We start from the raw sequence: 12,981 nt of genomic DNA, 5'->3' as shown, positions 1-12,981 counted from the left end.
ATTCTGATGTTACATCTTCTTTCTCTGTTTTCCAGGTCATCAGTTTTGTTAAGGAGCTAAGTATGCTGTTTAAGAAGAAAATCAGTTTGGGATTCTTCTTCTTTTAGTCTTCCATCTATATATAATAAAAACTTCCGACTCTGCCACGTAATAATTTTTGACTTTTTATTGTTAAAATAGAACAGAAGGTAAGCGCTTTCACGTATGCTACCATACGCTTCATCAGACAATTTGAAAATGTTAGCATCAATGAATTTATAGGGAGGCTTAGCCTATCAGCAGATGAGTTAAATTAATCAATTAGCCACAGAAAAAACACATTTAAAAACACATTTAAAAAACTGGGCTGAGACATTCAATATTTAAAATGGAAGCTGCATTTATAAACTGAGTGACTCAATAGTTAAAGACAATCAGAATGAAACATCATGTATATATCAAAAAATTCATGCCAAAGTTAAAAATACATATAAGTTTAATAAATAGAAGTTTAATAAATAGAAATAGTAGCATATATTTTACATAAAGCTTCAGGGAAAACCTGTTTCAATGAACATTGCAGCATAATAACTAACTCTTAAACAAAAGTATAAAGCTATAAATGCAGACATATTCAATGGTTCATCAAAGGCCATACTGGCATTACTTAGTTCTGAGGTGTGTTATAAAGTGTAACCACACTAAATATTTATTTATATTTATATGTAAAAACTTCAGGATTTAAATCAATTGGAGAACTTTTGAAGCTGTGCAGTTCTTTTAAAATGCATTAATATAGCTATATTTTGTATGACTCCGAAGCTTAAAATTAATTCCAGTAGTATATGCTAAAATACTATTAAGTTAAATATTAAATATATGTACAAATATAAAACTTGTTGTCAAAAACATCGTATGAATAAATAGACAAATAAGTAAATAAATAGATGAATATGTATGTAAGCTTGTAAGTATGTATATAAAAACTGTATATAAAATGGACACAAAGAATAATGATAATGAAATGTGATAAATTTCATATATAAATATTCTAAAAATAAATTTAAATATGGTGCAAATATATATGTTAAAAATGTATAAATATGTATATATAAATATGAATAATAAATATAGGTAATAAAATATGTATGACTGTAGAATATAAATATGAATATAAATATAAAATTTAAAGTTTAAAATTTAAATTTAATGTCCATCATGAATTTCTTTGAATGGAGCCTTTTATGCATGGAATAATAAACTTCGAATAGAAACAAAACAACTGTATATTCAAAGGGTCAGTATAAGAACAGACTAAAAAATAAGCATATATAAACAAATTCTGAGTGAAAAAATATATATTTTTCATTGTTTAACTATGAATACTAGTTGGAGACTACTGAACAAATTTATCCATTTCAGGTTAAACTCATCATCGATTATTTAGAAAGGATCTAATGCTGATATAGTTGTTCAGACCTGGCGAATAATGGCCCCTTAATCTAAGTATCCATTTAAGTTCATTTAATTCTAACTGGTTTGGATAATATTAATAGAAGTAGACTCTGTCTTTTGCTTCTTTTTTTTAGGTCATTCCAGGAGTTTTTTTTCTGAAGCTCTTTTCAGGGAAGAAGATGATCAGTCCATGTCTTCAGGAATAGGAATAATGTTGTTGTTTTTGATGAATGTAGAAGCTTCCTTTAAGTTGTTGAAGGTCCTCATTTTATTTTTCAAATGATTTTTAATTTTAGCTGGATAGATTATTTCAGCTAAAATATCATTTTGTTTGCGATATTTAACAAGAGTCCAACAGCTTTTCCCCAAGCCCATTACATTAGTTGAGTAATCATTGTCAAATCTGGTTAAGTTCTGTTTATACTTCAAAGGGTTCTTTTTATCCAAGAAGTTTTAAGTACTAGCTCTTTATCAATATATGATAAGAATTTTATTACAATGGATCTTGGAGGCAAAGAAAAAGAGATGAAATAGGTTTGCCTATAGCTCTATAGATTCTTTCAATACCATAACTGAAACCCTCCTGCAGATTTAATATTTCAGGAATCCAGGTGTTCAGAAAGGAAATTAAATCATCACTTTCAAATTTTTCTGGAAGACCAAAAATTCTGATGTTACATCTTCTTTCTCTGTTTTCCAGGTCATCAGTTTTGTTAAGGAGCTAAGTATGCTGTTTAAGAAGAAAATCAGTTTGGGATTCTTCTTCTTTTAGTCTTCCATCTATATATAATAAAAACTTCCGACTCTGCCACGTAACAATTTTTGACTTTTTATTGTTAAAATAGAACAGAAGGTGAGCGCTTTCGCGTATGCTACCATACGCTTCATCAGACAATTTGAAAATGTTAGCATCAATGAATTTATAGGGAGGCTTAGCCTATCAGCAGATGAGTTAAATTAATCAATTAGCCACAGAAAAAACACATTTAAAAACACATTTAAAAAACTGGGCTGAGACATTCAATATTTAAAATGGAAGCTGCATTTATAAACTGAGTGACTCAATAGTTAAAGACAATCAGAATGAAACATCATGTATATATCAAAAAATTCATGCCAAAGTTAAAAATACATATAAGTTTAATAAATAGAAGTTTAATAAATAGAAATAGTAGCATATATTTTACATAAAGCTTCAGGGAAAACCTGTTTCAATGAACATTGCAGCATAATAACTAACTCTTAAACAAAAGTATAAAGCTATAAATGCAGACATATTCAATGGTTCATCAAAGGCCATACTGGCATTACTTAGTTCTGAGGTGTGTTATAAAGTGTAACCACACTAAATATTTATTTATATTTATATGTAAAAACTTCAGGATTTAAATCAATTGGAGAACTTTTGAAGCTGTGCAGTTCTTTTAAAATGCATTAATATAGCTATATTTTGTATGACTCCGAAGCTTAAAATTAATTCCAGTAGTATATGCTAAAATACTATTAAGTTAAATATTAAATATATGTACAAATATAAAACTTGTTGTCAAAAACATTGTATGAATAAATAGACAAATAAGTAAATAAATAGATGAATATGTATGTAAGCTTGTAAGTATGTATATAAAAACTGTATATAAAATGGACACAAAGAATAATGATAATGAAATGTGATAAATTTCATATATAAATATTCTAAAAATAAATTTAAATATGGTGCAAATATATATGTTAAAAATGTATAAATATGTATATATAAATATGAATAATAAATATAGGTAATAAAATATGTATGACTGTAGAATATAAATATGAATATAAATATAAAATTTAAAGTTTAAAATTTAAATTTAATGTCCATCATGAATTTCTTTGAATGGAGCCTTTTATGCATGGAATAATAAACTTCGAATAGAAACAAAACAACTGTATATTCAAAGGGTCAGTATAAGAACAGACTAAGAAATAAGCATATATAAACAAATTCTGAATGAAAAAAATATATTTTTCATTGTTTAACTATGAATACTAGTTGGAGACTACTGAACAAATTTATCCATTTCAGGTTAAACTCATCATCGATTATTTAGAAAGGATCTAATGCTGATATAGTTGTTCAGACCTGGCGAATAATGGCCCCTTAATCTAAGTATCCATTTAAGTTCATTTAATTCTAACTGGTTTGGATAATATTAATAGAAGTAGACTCTGTCTTTTGCTTCTTTTTTTTAGGTCATTCCAGGAGTTTTTTTTCTGAAGCTCTTTTCAGGGAAGAAGATGATCAGTCCATGTCTTCAGGAATAGGAATAATGTTGTTGTTTTTGATTAATGTAGAAGCTTCCTTTAAGTTGTTGAAGGTCCTCATTTTATTTTTCAAATGATTTTTAATTTTAGCTGGATAGATTATTTCAGCTAAAATATCATTTTGTTTGCGATATTTAACAAGAGTCCAACAGCTTTTCCCCAAGCCCATTACATTAGTTGAGTAATCATTGTCAAATCTGGTTAAGTTCTGTTTATACTTCAAAGGGTTCTTTTTATCCAAGAAGTTTTAAGTACTAGCTCTTTATCAATATATGATAAGAATTTTATTACAATGGATCTTGGAGGCAAAGAAAAAGAGATGAAATAGGTTTGCCTATAGCTCTATAGATTCTTTCAATACCATAACTGAAACCCTCCTGCAGATTTAATATTTCAGGAATCCAGGTGTTCAGAAAGGAAATTAAATCATCACTTTCAAATTTTTCTGGAAGACCAAAAATTCTGATGTTACATCTTCTTTCTCTGTTTTCCAGGTCATCAGTTTTGTTAAGGAGCTAAGTATGCTGTTTAAGAAGAAAATCAGTTTGGGATTCTTCTTCTTTTAGTCTTCCATCTATGTCATTCAAGGCAGCTTCCATGTCAGAAATTTGAGTTTGTTGTTAGAGCAGTTCTTTGAAAATGTCCATTTGTTTAAGACAGTCCTCTCTAAGGTTTTCTATATTCTCTTGGAAACCATCATTTTTTAGAGAGAGTTCCTGAAGGGCAGACATCACTAGTTGTAAATCTTTGTCTCAAGGATGTGTCAGTGTGAGAATGCTTAGAGTTGTTCATCTTCATTTGATGAAATAGTCTCCGAGTGAAAGTGATAGGAACTTTTTTATATATTTCCACCAAAATCAGAAGTAATAAAGTCAAGACTATTGTCAAATAAATTGTGATTTTTTTTTTTGAAACATATAATTATTTTCCTTTGTTCAAATATAATTCTGAAGAGCTCTAAATGTAGCTGTCTGTACTTGGCCATCTTGACTCTGCCCCAGTAGAGCTAATTTTTACAATTCACCTAACCCATAGAGGTAAGAGATTTCTCAATGAAGGAACTTCCTAACATAAATGTGATGTTCCTTTGGCATTGCGTAGACCTAGGCTCTGATAGTTTAAATGGCTGTGCAGGTATAGTTGAAAAAGACATTTGGCTAGAGTGCTGCAGTCTCTGTGTAGTAAGTGAAAAGCAAAACACACCTGAACATAGGTAATCTTGTTTGAAGGAGAGAGACACACCTTGTACAAGATAAGGTATGGCAGTGGTGAGACTGAGAGAGCACATCTTCAACAAACCCTGCAATAATATTATAGACTCTAGACAGAAACCATAAAAAAACTAGGTTGCAGAATGTATATGACCTCATTGCGAATGAGATATTAGCATGGATTCTGAACTATGCTGTTAAGCAGTTTTGGAATGGTAAAGTGCGGTTTTGTTCTGCAGAGAACATGTAACTATTTGTAAACATTCTTGAGGGTGATACTTTATTTATTTTATAACCAGGTGGGTAGATTGTTCCTCGGACCATTTTCAGCCAAGGCCTGTGCACAAGACGTGCATATATACAGACTGACTAAGTAGTTTGTTCGTAATATTCTGATACAGTATGCAGTGTTTGTATTAACATTAATGTTCCGAAAATAATTTGTTGTAACATTCAAACAATATTCACAATAACATCCACATTCAGAAATAATACATAACTTTTAAATGTCCAGTCATGAATGAAGTTATCAGTGTTCACATTCAGAGAAAGTACACACAGCTTATGTGTAAATACTGTGTTTCAGACAATGAGTATGACTTTAGAACAGTTGTAAAATTTAACAAAATTTACTAGTTATGTACCTGGGATCCAGTCCTACTTCTTTTTTCTAGAGCTCTAAGAGCCCACTGAAGTAGCTAGATGTAGACATATACATTAGTTACACATGTACAAAGCTTAGTTTTCAGTTACTCAGGAGACACTTTTATGGAGTAGCTTTGGAGATGTTGGCTGGGGAAGAAAAAATTAGTTAATGCCCTGTAGCATTTGCATTCATAGTCATTTATTAGGATTTTGAGCAGGTGTTCCATGAATTCACAATAAGTTGCAAGTTTATTGAGCTCTACAAGAACATAGGTCTGGTTTGCTAAATAATTGTGGAGAACATTTATCACTATAAAGTCATGTGTAGGCGTTGAAGTATGAGGGCATTTTCTTCTTGAGTTCTCAGCAGGTAGGGTGTAGATTTTATGGAGAGTTTGTTTGTTTCTAAGGGTAGGGTAAGTATAACTATATCAGCTTCTGGCAAGATGTTGCACATATTTAACAATGTCTAGAGTCAAAATAAGCATGCTGTCCTTGTAGATGAGAGAAAGCAATGCAGAATTATTTTCTCTTTTCCCTCAGTTTGTTCAAAATCAGAGGTAGTTTATTTAGAGATTGATATGTAGGGGGTAGGCCCTCCGATTTGAGAGCTGTAGGAAGTGGAGCCCCCTAAACAGAAATTACATATATTGAGTTTGTGCGATGTGTTTTATATTGCTTTTTTGTTATAGTGTTGTTTTGAGTTCCAGAGTAGTGTTACTTGATGTTTCATTACAGGCTGATAGGTAGTTACTAGGCTTGCTGTTCAGGGAATCATTGAGAAGCCTAGCCAAAACTTGCAGTTGCCCTATGCACTGTCTGGTTAAGTCACTTCCTGGAGGTCATACAGTGGGCGAAGAATGGCTGAGGAAATCAAACCTTGTACCACAGAAATGACAGTGCACAGCCTTAACCCTCTACATCAACTGCCAGACTTGAAACCACTAAAATATTTTGTCAGATGAATGCTGGGATACAGATGTTTGAAAGGTTTTACTTCATTTTCTCTGGATTCTCTCTGCATTTCCTGGGATGCATCTAGTTCTCACTTTGTCTGCCATTGTGATCCTGGGGAGTGATATTCAAAGTCTTGGTCATTTTTTGATCTGTCACTTTTTTACATGTGTCTAACATATAAAATGGGAAATTCCCCCCTTAGCTTCTTGTTTCTTGCATAATATTCATCATCAACCTTTTAGTATCTCTGACAATTAAGCTGTGAAAGAAGTTACATGAATATTGATGTCCAAGTTAAAATAAATCAGTCTGTGATTAAGGAGGATGAACACGGATGTACTATTCAAGGAGCTAAACCAAAGAAAGTAAAAAATAAATAAAGATCTGTGACTCAGACTATGTATTTCCTGCTCACTAGTGTGACAGGATGTTGTAAACCACACTTTACATTTATCAACGGATAAATTAATGCCTGAAGCTTTAACTAGCCTTTCCTGACACTTAACAATTTCTTTCTTCTTGTGATGTAATGTATCAGTGGAAAAATATTTATCATCTAAAACTATTTATTGTCTGCTTACCACTTATGTGAAATTATTGCAGTTCAGGCTATTTTCAGCCACGACAAGAAGAATTATTACAGTAACTGGTGAATTACAGAAATTTATACTACATGAGACAGTTAAGCAAAATTACACATTTACAGTTGTTTATTTATAACCTGTGGCATATTGTTTATAGCAATGCAGGAAATGTTTTGCACATTTTCCTTTACTGTGGGTTACTTAGGTGGGTAAGCACACACATTTTATGTTTTCTTTGTTACATTTGTTTGCGAATAAATGTTTAAAGTATCATAATTTATCAGCGGATGTAATATGTTTAAGCAGTATGTTCCAAGATCTAGAGATCAGAATGGAATAAATTATGTCCCCTGTCATGTCAAATGATAAGCTGGAATAAATAAAGCTATTAAGCAAGTTCTGAAAAAGTGTTGGTTAGGTCATCACTTTCTTCTGCTGCTTGACTACGTATGCAGCTTGCATCCATTTGTGATCCCATGACACTTGTCAGCCATGTAAATGTTCACTTTCAGTAGTGGTAGTCTGACAGCAGGGCTCCTTCACAACTCTGTTTAGTCTTGCTTCTTCACCTGAAGTATTGCTTCTGTGAAATGTCCAAGGTGGTAAGCCCTCTGACACTGCAAAATGCATTGTCTTGCAGTTATAAAGTGCTCTTACCACAGCTGCTGTATTAGTAGCCAACCTGCCTCCTTTGTTGCTGTATATTGCAGAGTTGCAATCCAGTCTGATAAAAGTTTTTGTTCTGCTGCAAGACGCTGCCATTCTATACTTAGATCAAAAGTCTAGACATTACCAGAGAATAAATGGTGTATCAAGCAGTGAAAGGTAGGTGTAAAAGGCATATAAAAGCCTTTCATTAAGACCTGCTTTTGGTATAGACGGATTCAGTATTTATTAGACAAATAGATACAGCTCTGTTGTGTAAGAATGATTAATAGTAATTACGTATATATGTCAACTGTAATGTTTGTTAATGTTAATTTGTTAATACAGTTTGATTACTTTTGTATAAATGTAAATTTGCCTGTATCACAAATGATAATTCAGTAAAGGTCTTTAAAAAATAATAATTACATATAAGCCATTTTACTTTTTTATTTTATCGTTTTTTGTTTAGGTTGGTAGTGCACATTAAAAACATGCTTACCTTTTAGGTATAACTTGGAAGCACATAAAAGTCAAGTTATATACTCAGACTTGTGCAACATTAAAGTGATGGACAGTAGCATTCAGAACCACAGCTTTGTACTCCAATGCTTTAGTCATTTTGTCAAGAAGGTGGACGCTTTAATCTTTAAGACGTCTTCACTTACAAGCTAAGATACTAATTAAGAGGAAAACAAATGAAAGTCTATGCATAATAGTAATATAACTCCCATCCTATATGCACGTAGACTGTCTGCTAACCTGTAATGCAGTTAGCAGCACTGATATTTAAGTCTGTAGTAGTCCTGGAATAGGAGTCATGTCTTCCTGTAATGATAACCTTCTACTCATTAATGTCTGACAAGTTAATGCAGGATGTCTGATAGCCATTGAGGACAGAAGTACAAAATGAAAAGTATTTCTAAAGCAGCGGTGGCATGTTGACTGAAAATGTTTGAGGAGAGCCTGGGTTACAAGTCAACATTCAAGAGTCCTAAGGCAGAATATATCATTTCTAAACTGTAGCAGCAACCTTTCTTTAGGTTACCTGCCTAAATTATTAGTTATGGAAAAATTCCATGGTGCACACTCACTTTGTCATCCAGATTTAGACACAGAATGTGCAGCTCACTGAAACAATTCAAACATTACATCTAAAACAGTTTAATTTGCTACACAAAGTATTAGTTGTGTCCGAGACTTCAAAACCTAATAGCTTTACATTTGTATCTGAAGCAACATACCTGTTAATATAAACATCTTTTCTTATAGTTGGTCTTCTTCTCCTAACAGGTACCTTCCCTGCTTGTCGAATAAGCGAGTCTTCATGGGTTCTGTTTAAGTAGCTTTATTCTATACAAACACATCACTGTAGAGGCTTATGACTAAGTAGCTTTCAGTATATACAAACTAACTACTGTGATCATACATGCGCACTCACTGGCTGCTTCAACAAAATGGCACTAGGGATTGCACGTGTCTGGAATTTATAAGTGCACGTACAGCCTCGAGTGCTTCTTAAAGACATAGCACAGCACGCTCATGTTACACTCTGATCTACATCCTCCCTCTTTGAGAAATAGATCATGCAATTTGTCATGAGATTATTTAGCATGCAGAAATCACAGATAATCTAAAGACATGCATTATACAATACTAAGTGCACAGATATATACAATCAAGTCCATGTTGCTGTGTATTTCACACTAGGTTTAGAAAACTCGTCCGTATTGTGTGACATAAAATTGGGAATCAGGTTTAGCAACTGGGACAGTATCTGCAAAATGGTTGACCTGTGGAATGTTCACATTACTCTCTGGAACAGAATCAGACTTTTAAACACATTCTGGTCTGGAAACAATGCCTGAGTCATTCTTTGATTTAGAGTTTGCGTCACAGATATAATGTTGTGATTGCAATGATGATGATTCTGGTACAGGAAGAAGATGTCTGCAATTCCTGCTATACTCCACATCCACGGAGCTTACCAAGTAGGATCTTGGTTTGGTACAGATGCCTGCAATCTGTCCTATTTGATCAAAACCTTTCATTGTCTGAATTTATACCGTCTCTCCTTCCCTCAATAAACAAAGTAATCTCCTCGATCTGTCATAACTAAATTTCTGGATATTATGCTTCTTCAACAATTGAGCCTTGATGATTTTGTTGTTCTTAGAATTAGACTTCAACAAACTGGATGACATAGGTAGTGTAGTTCTAGTTTGTCTAGAAAGTAGTCTTTAAGCAGGTGAGCCAAGAATATCATCACAGGTTATGTTTCTGAGATTAAGTAAGTTCAAGAACACGTTGGTATTGTCATGCTTTGACTTTTCAGGGAATTGCTTTGCACTCTGTACTACTCATTCAGCTAGACCATTGGATTGAGGATATTCAGGACCACTAGTTACATGTACAAAGTCCCATTCTTTTACAGATTTATGAAACAGCTGGCTAGTAAATTGAGTACCTTTGTTAGAATAAAGTTTGTGTGGACTATCATGAACTGAGAAATGATGTTTTAACTTAGTAATAACAGCTGTTGAAGTTAAGTTTGGTAGCAGATCAATTTCAAACCAATTCGAGTAAGAGTCTACCAAAACCAAATACTGCTGATTGTTCCACTCAAAAATATCAGTTGCTACAGTAGACCAAGGTAATTCAGGTATTGGATTTAGCTGAAGCGGTTCTCTTTACAAATGCACTCTGATACATACTGAACAAAAAGAACAAACTCTATCAATGTCTTTTGATAATGAAGGCCAAAATGCTTGTTCTCTTGCCCTTCTCTTAATGGATAATAAACCCAGGTGACCACAATGCAAAATTTGAATATATTCTTGCTGTAAGGAAGCAGGGACAACAATTTTAGGACCTTTGAAAATAATGCCATCTTCCATCAACAATTCATCCCTGAAAGGAAAATACAATTGCACCTCAAATGATACACTAGATTGTTTTGACGGCCATCCGACATTGATGTAGTGGTTAAGGTTTTACGAAATTGGATCAGTCATAGTGTGATCTCTCAACTCATCAAGTCTAGTGGTGGAAACATGCACTGGCATTACATCAAAGTCAAACGTTTCAGCATCAAGCTGTTCTGTTGTACTTCTATGCGATCTGGATAAGGTCTCAGCCAGACAGAGCCATTTGCCTTTAGTGTACAACATTTTGAAATTGTACTTTTGCCATATGAGCATCATTCTTTGTAATCTCGCTAGAGTGGAATGTATAGGCTTCTTTAGAATGGTAAGTAGAGGCTGATGATCAGTTTCGGTCTGAATAGCTTGACCATAAATATGATCTTGAAACTTGGAACATGCAAAAACTATCGCTCTTTCTTGATTTGAGTATAATGCATCTCAATTTGAGTAAGTGTCCTAGATACATAGGCTGCTGGTCTGCCCTCTTGAAGAATAACTGCACCTAGACAAAAATTTGAAGCATCACAGGAAATAACAACCAGTTTATTCACATCATAGTACCTTAACATAGGTGGGGTGGCAATTTTCTGCTTAAGATCATCAAACATCTTCTGATGATGTTGCAACCATGACCATACAACATTTTTGCATGTTAGCTCTCTCAAAGGTGCTGTCAATTCACTGAAATCTGGTATAAACTTGCCTATATAATTGACCATGCCCAGAAAATGGTGTAAACTTTGGACATTATCTGGTGCTGACATCTCTAAAATAGATGTTTGGTTGGTTGGGTCAGGTCTTAAGTCTGTACTTGTAAACAAATGTCCAACATAGGTTACTTCTGGAAGTCTCAATTTGCACTTCAGAGGTTTGGGCTTCAAATTTACTTCACATGCTCTGTCTAGAACTTTCTCGAGATTTCTTTCATGCTCTGCTTTGCCATTGCCTATAACTAAGAGATTGTCTACTATTATGCCACTAGGATATCCTGAAAAAAATGTTCTATTGCATGTTGAAAGACTTCACTTACAGAATTTATTCCAAATGGCATCCTTAGGAATCTGTATCTGCCAAATGGAGTACCAAAAGTAGTTAGAAATGAGGATTTGCAATCAAGCATCGCTTGCCAAAATGAACTCTTTGCATCCAAATCAGAAAATACAGTGGGATTCAGTATTAGAACTGCAACTTCCTGAAATGTACACATTGGATGATATGGCCTTTTTAATTCTTTGTTTAAATCTCTAGGATCAATGCATATTCTGATTTCATCTGAGCCTTTCTTATGATTGGCGGCCATGGACGACACTCATTCAGTTGGTTCTGACTGAACAAATCACACCTTGCTGCACCATCTTATCCAAATGAGCTTTGACTTTATTTTGCATTGCTATTGGAACTTTTCTTGCTGGTCTGATTACTGGAGTGACCTCAGGATCTAACTTCATGGAATACACATCTGGAAGATTGCCCAACCCGTCATCAAAAACATCAGCATACTCTGAGAAAATGGCTTCGAAAAAACTTGAACTTGGAACTGTATTCACATGATGAACTGCTTTGGCAAAAGAAAGCAGATTCATTCTCAAACTGTCTTTGAGACCTAGTAAAGATTTCACTGGTCATTGGACTAAATAGAATAATAAGTTGCAACAGTTCTCAGCCAAATAACATGAAAGTATTACTGAACCTTCAGTTTGAATTTCTTCACCTCCATATGCAACAAGTCTCGCACTGCTGGTCACATTGAGTTGTTCCTTAGTTCTCACTTTTGCAAATGTGTCTGCTCATATAATATTACACATTGACCCAGTGTCTACGTTGAGCTCTGTGGATTTTCCATTGATCCAAACCATACAAAGCACTTCACAACTTGTTCATAAGTTTACTGCATTAACTCTTTCTTCAAGTACTGAGACACCATCCACATAGAAAGCTGACTGGTTCAGCTCTACTTGATCAACTTGCTTCTTTGTGCGATCTTTCTTTACAATGGAGTGAGGCTTACTTGATTTGCAAAACTTCTAGAAATGGTTCCATTTTTTACACTTGCGGCATTGCTGACCATATGCTAAACATTTCTCTCTTTTAGAGTCATGATTTTCACCACAATTGCGACAGTTAACAATAAAGTTAGACTTGGGTTTTGCTGACTCATGTTTGTGTTGCACTGAGCTAGCGGTGGAGCTTGCACTTTTTCTGGAACGTTCTGGAAAGCATTGTACCTTCTTTGGAAACCCTGTGGATGCCATTTGCTTGCCATGTGTTGCACACTAT

Source organism: Protopterus annectens, chromosome 12.part0 (assembly GCF_019279795.1).
Source record: "Protopterus annectens isolate FY-2018-M chromosome 12.part0, PAN1.0, whole genome shotgun sequence".
Classification (NCBI taxonomy): domain Eukaryota; kingdom Metazoa; phylum Chordata; order Ceratodontiformes; family Protopteridae; genus Protopterus; species Protopterus annectens.
This window is presented reverse-complemented; position numbering follows the sequence as displayed.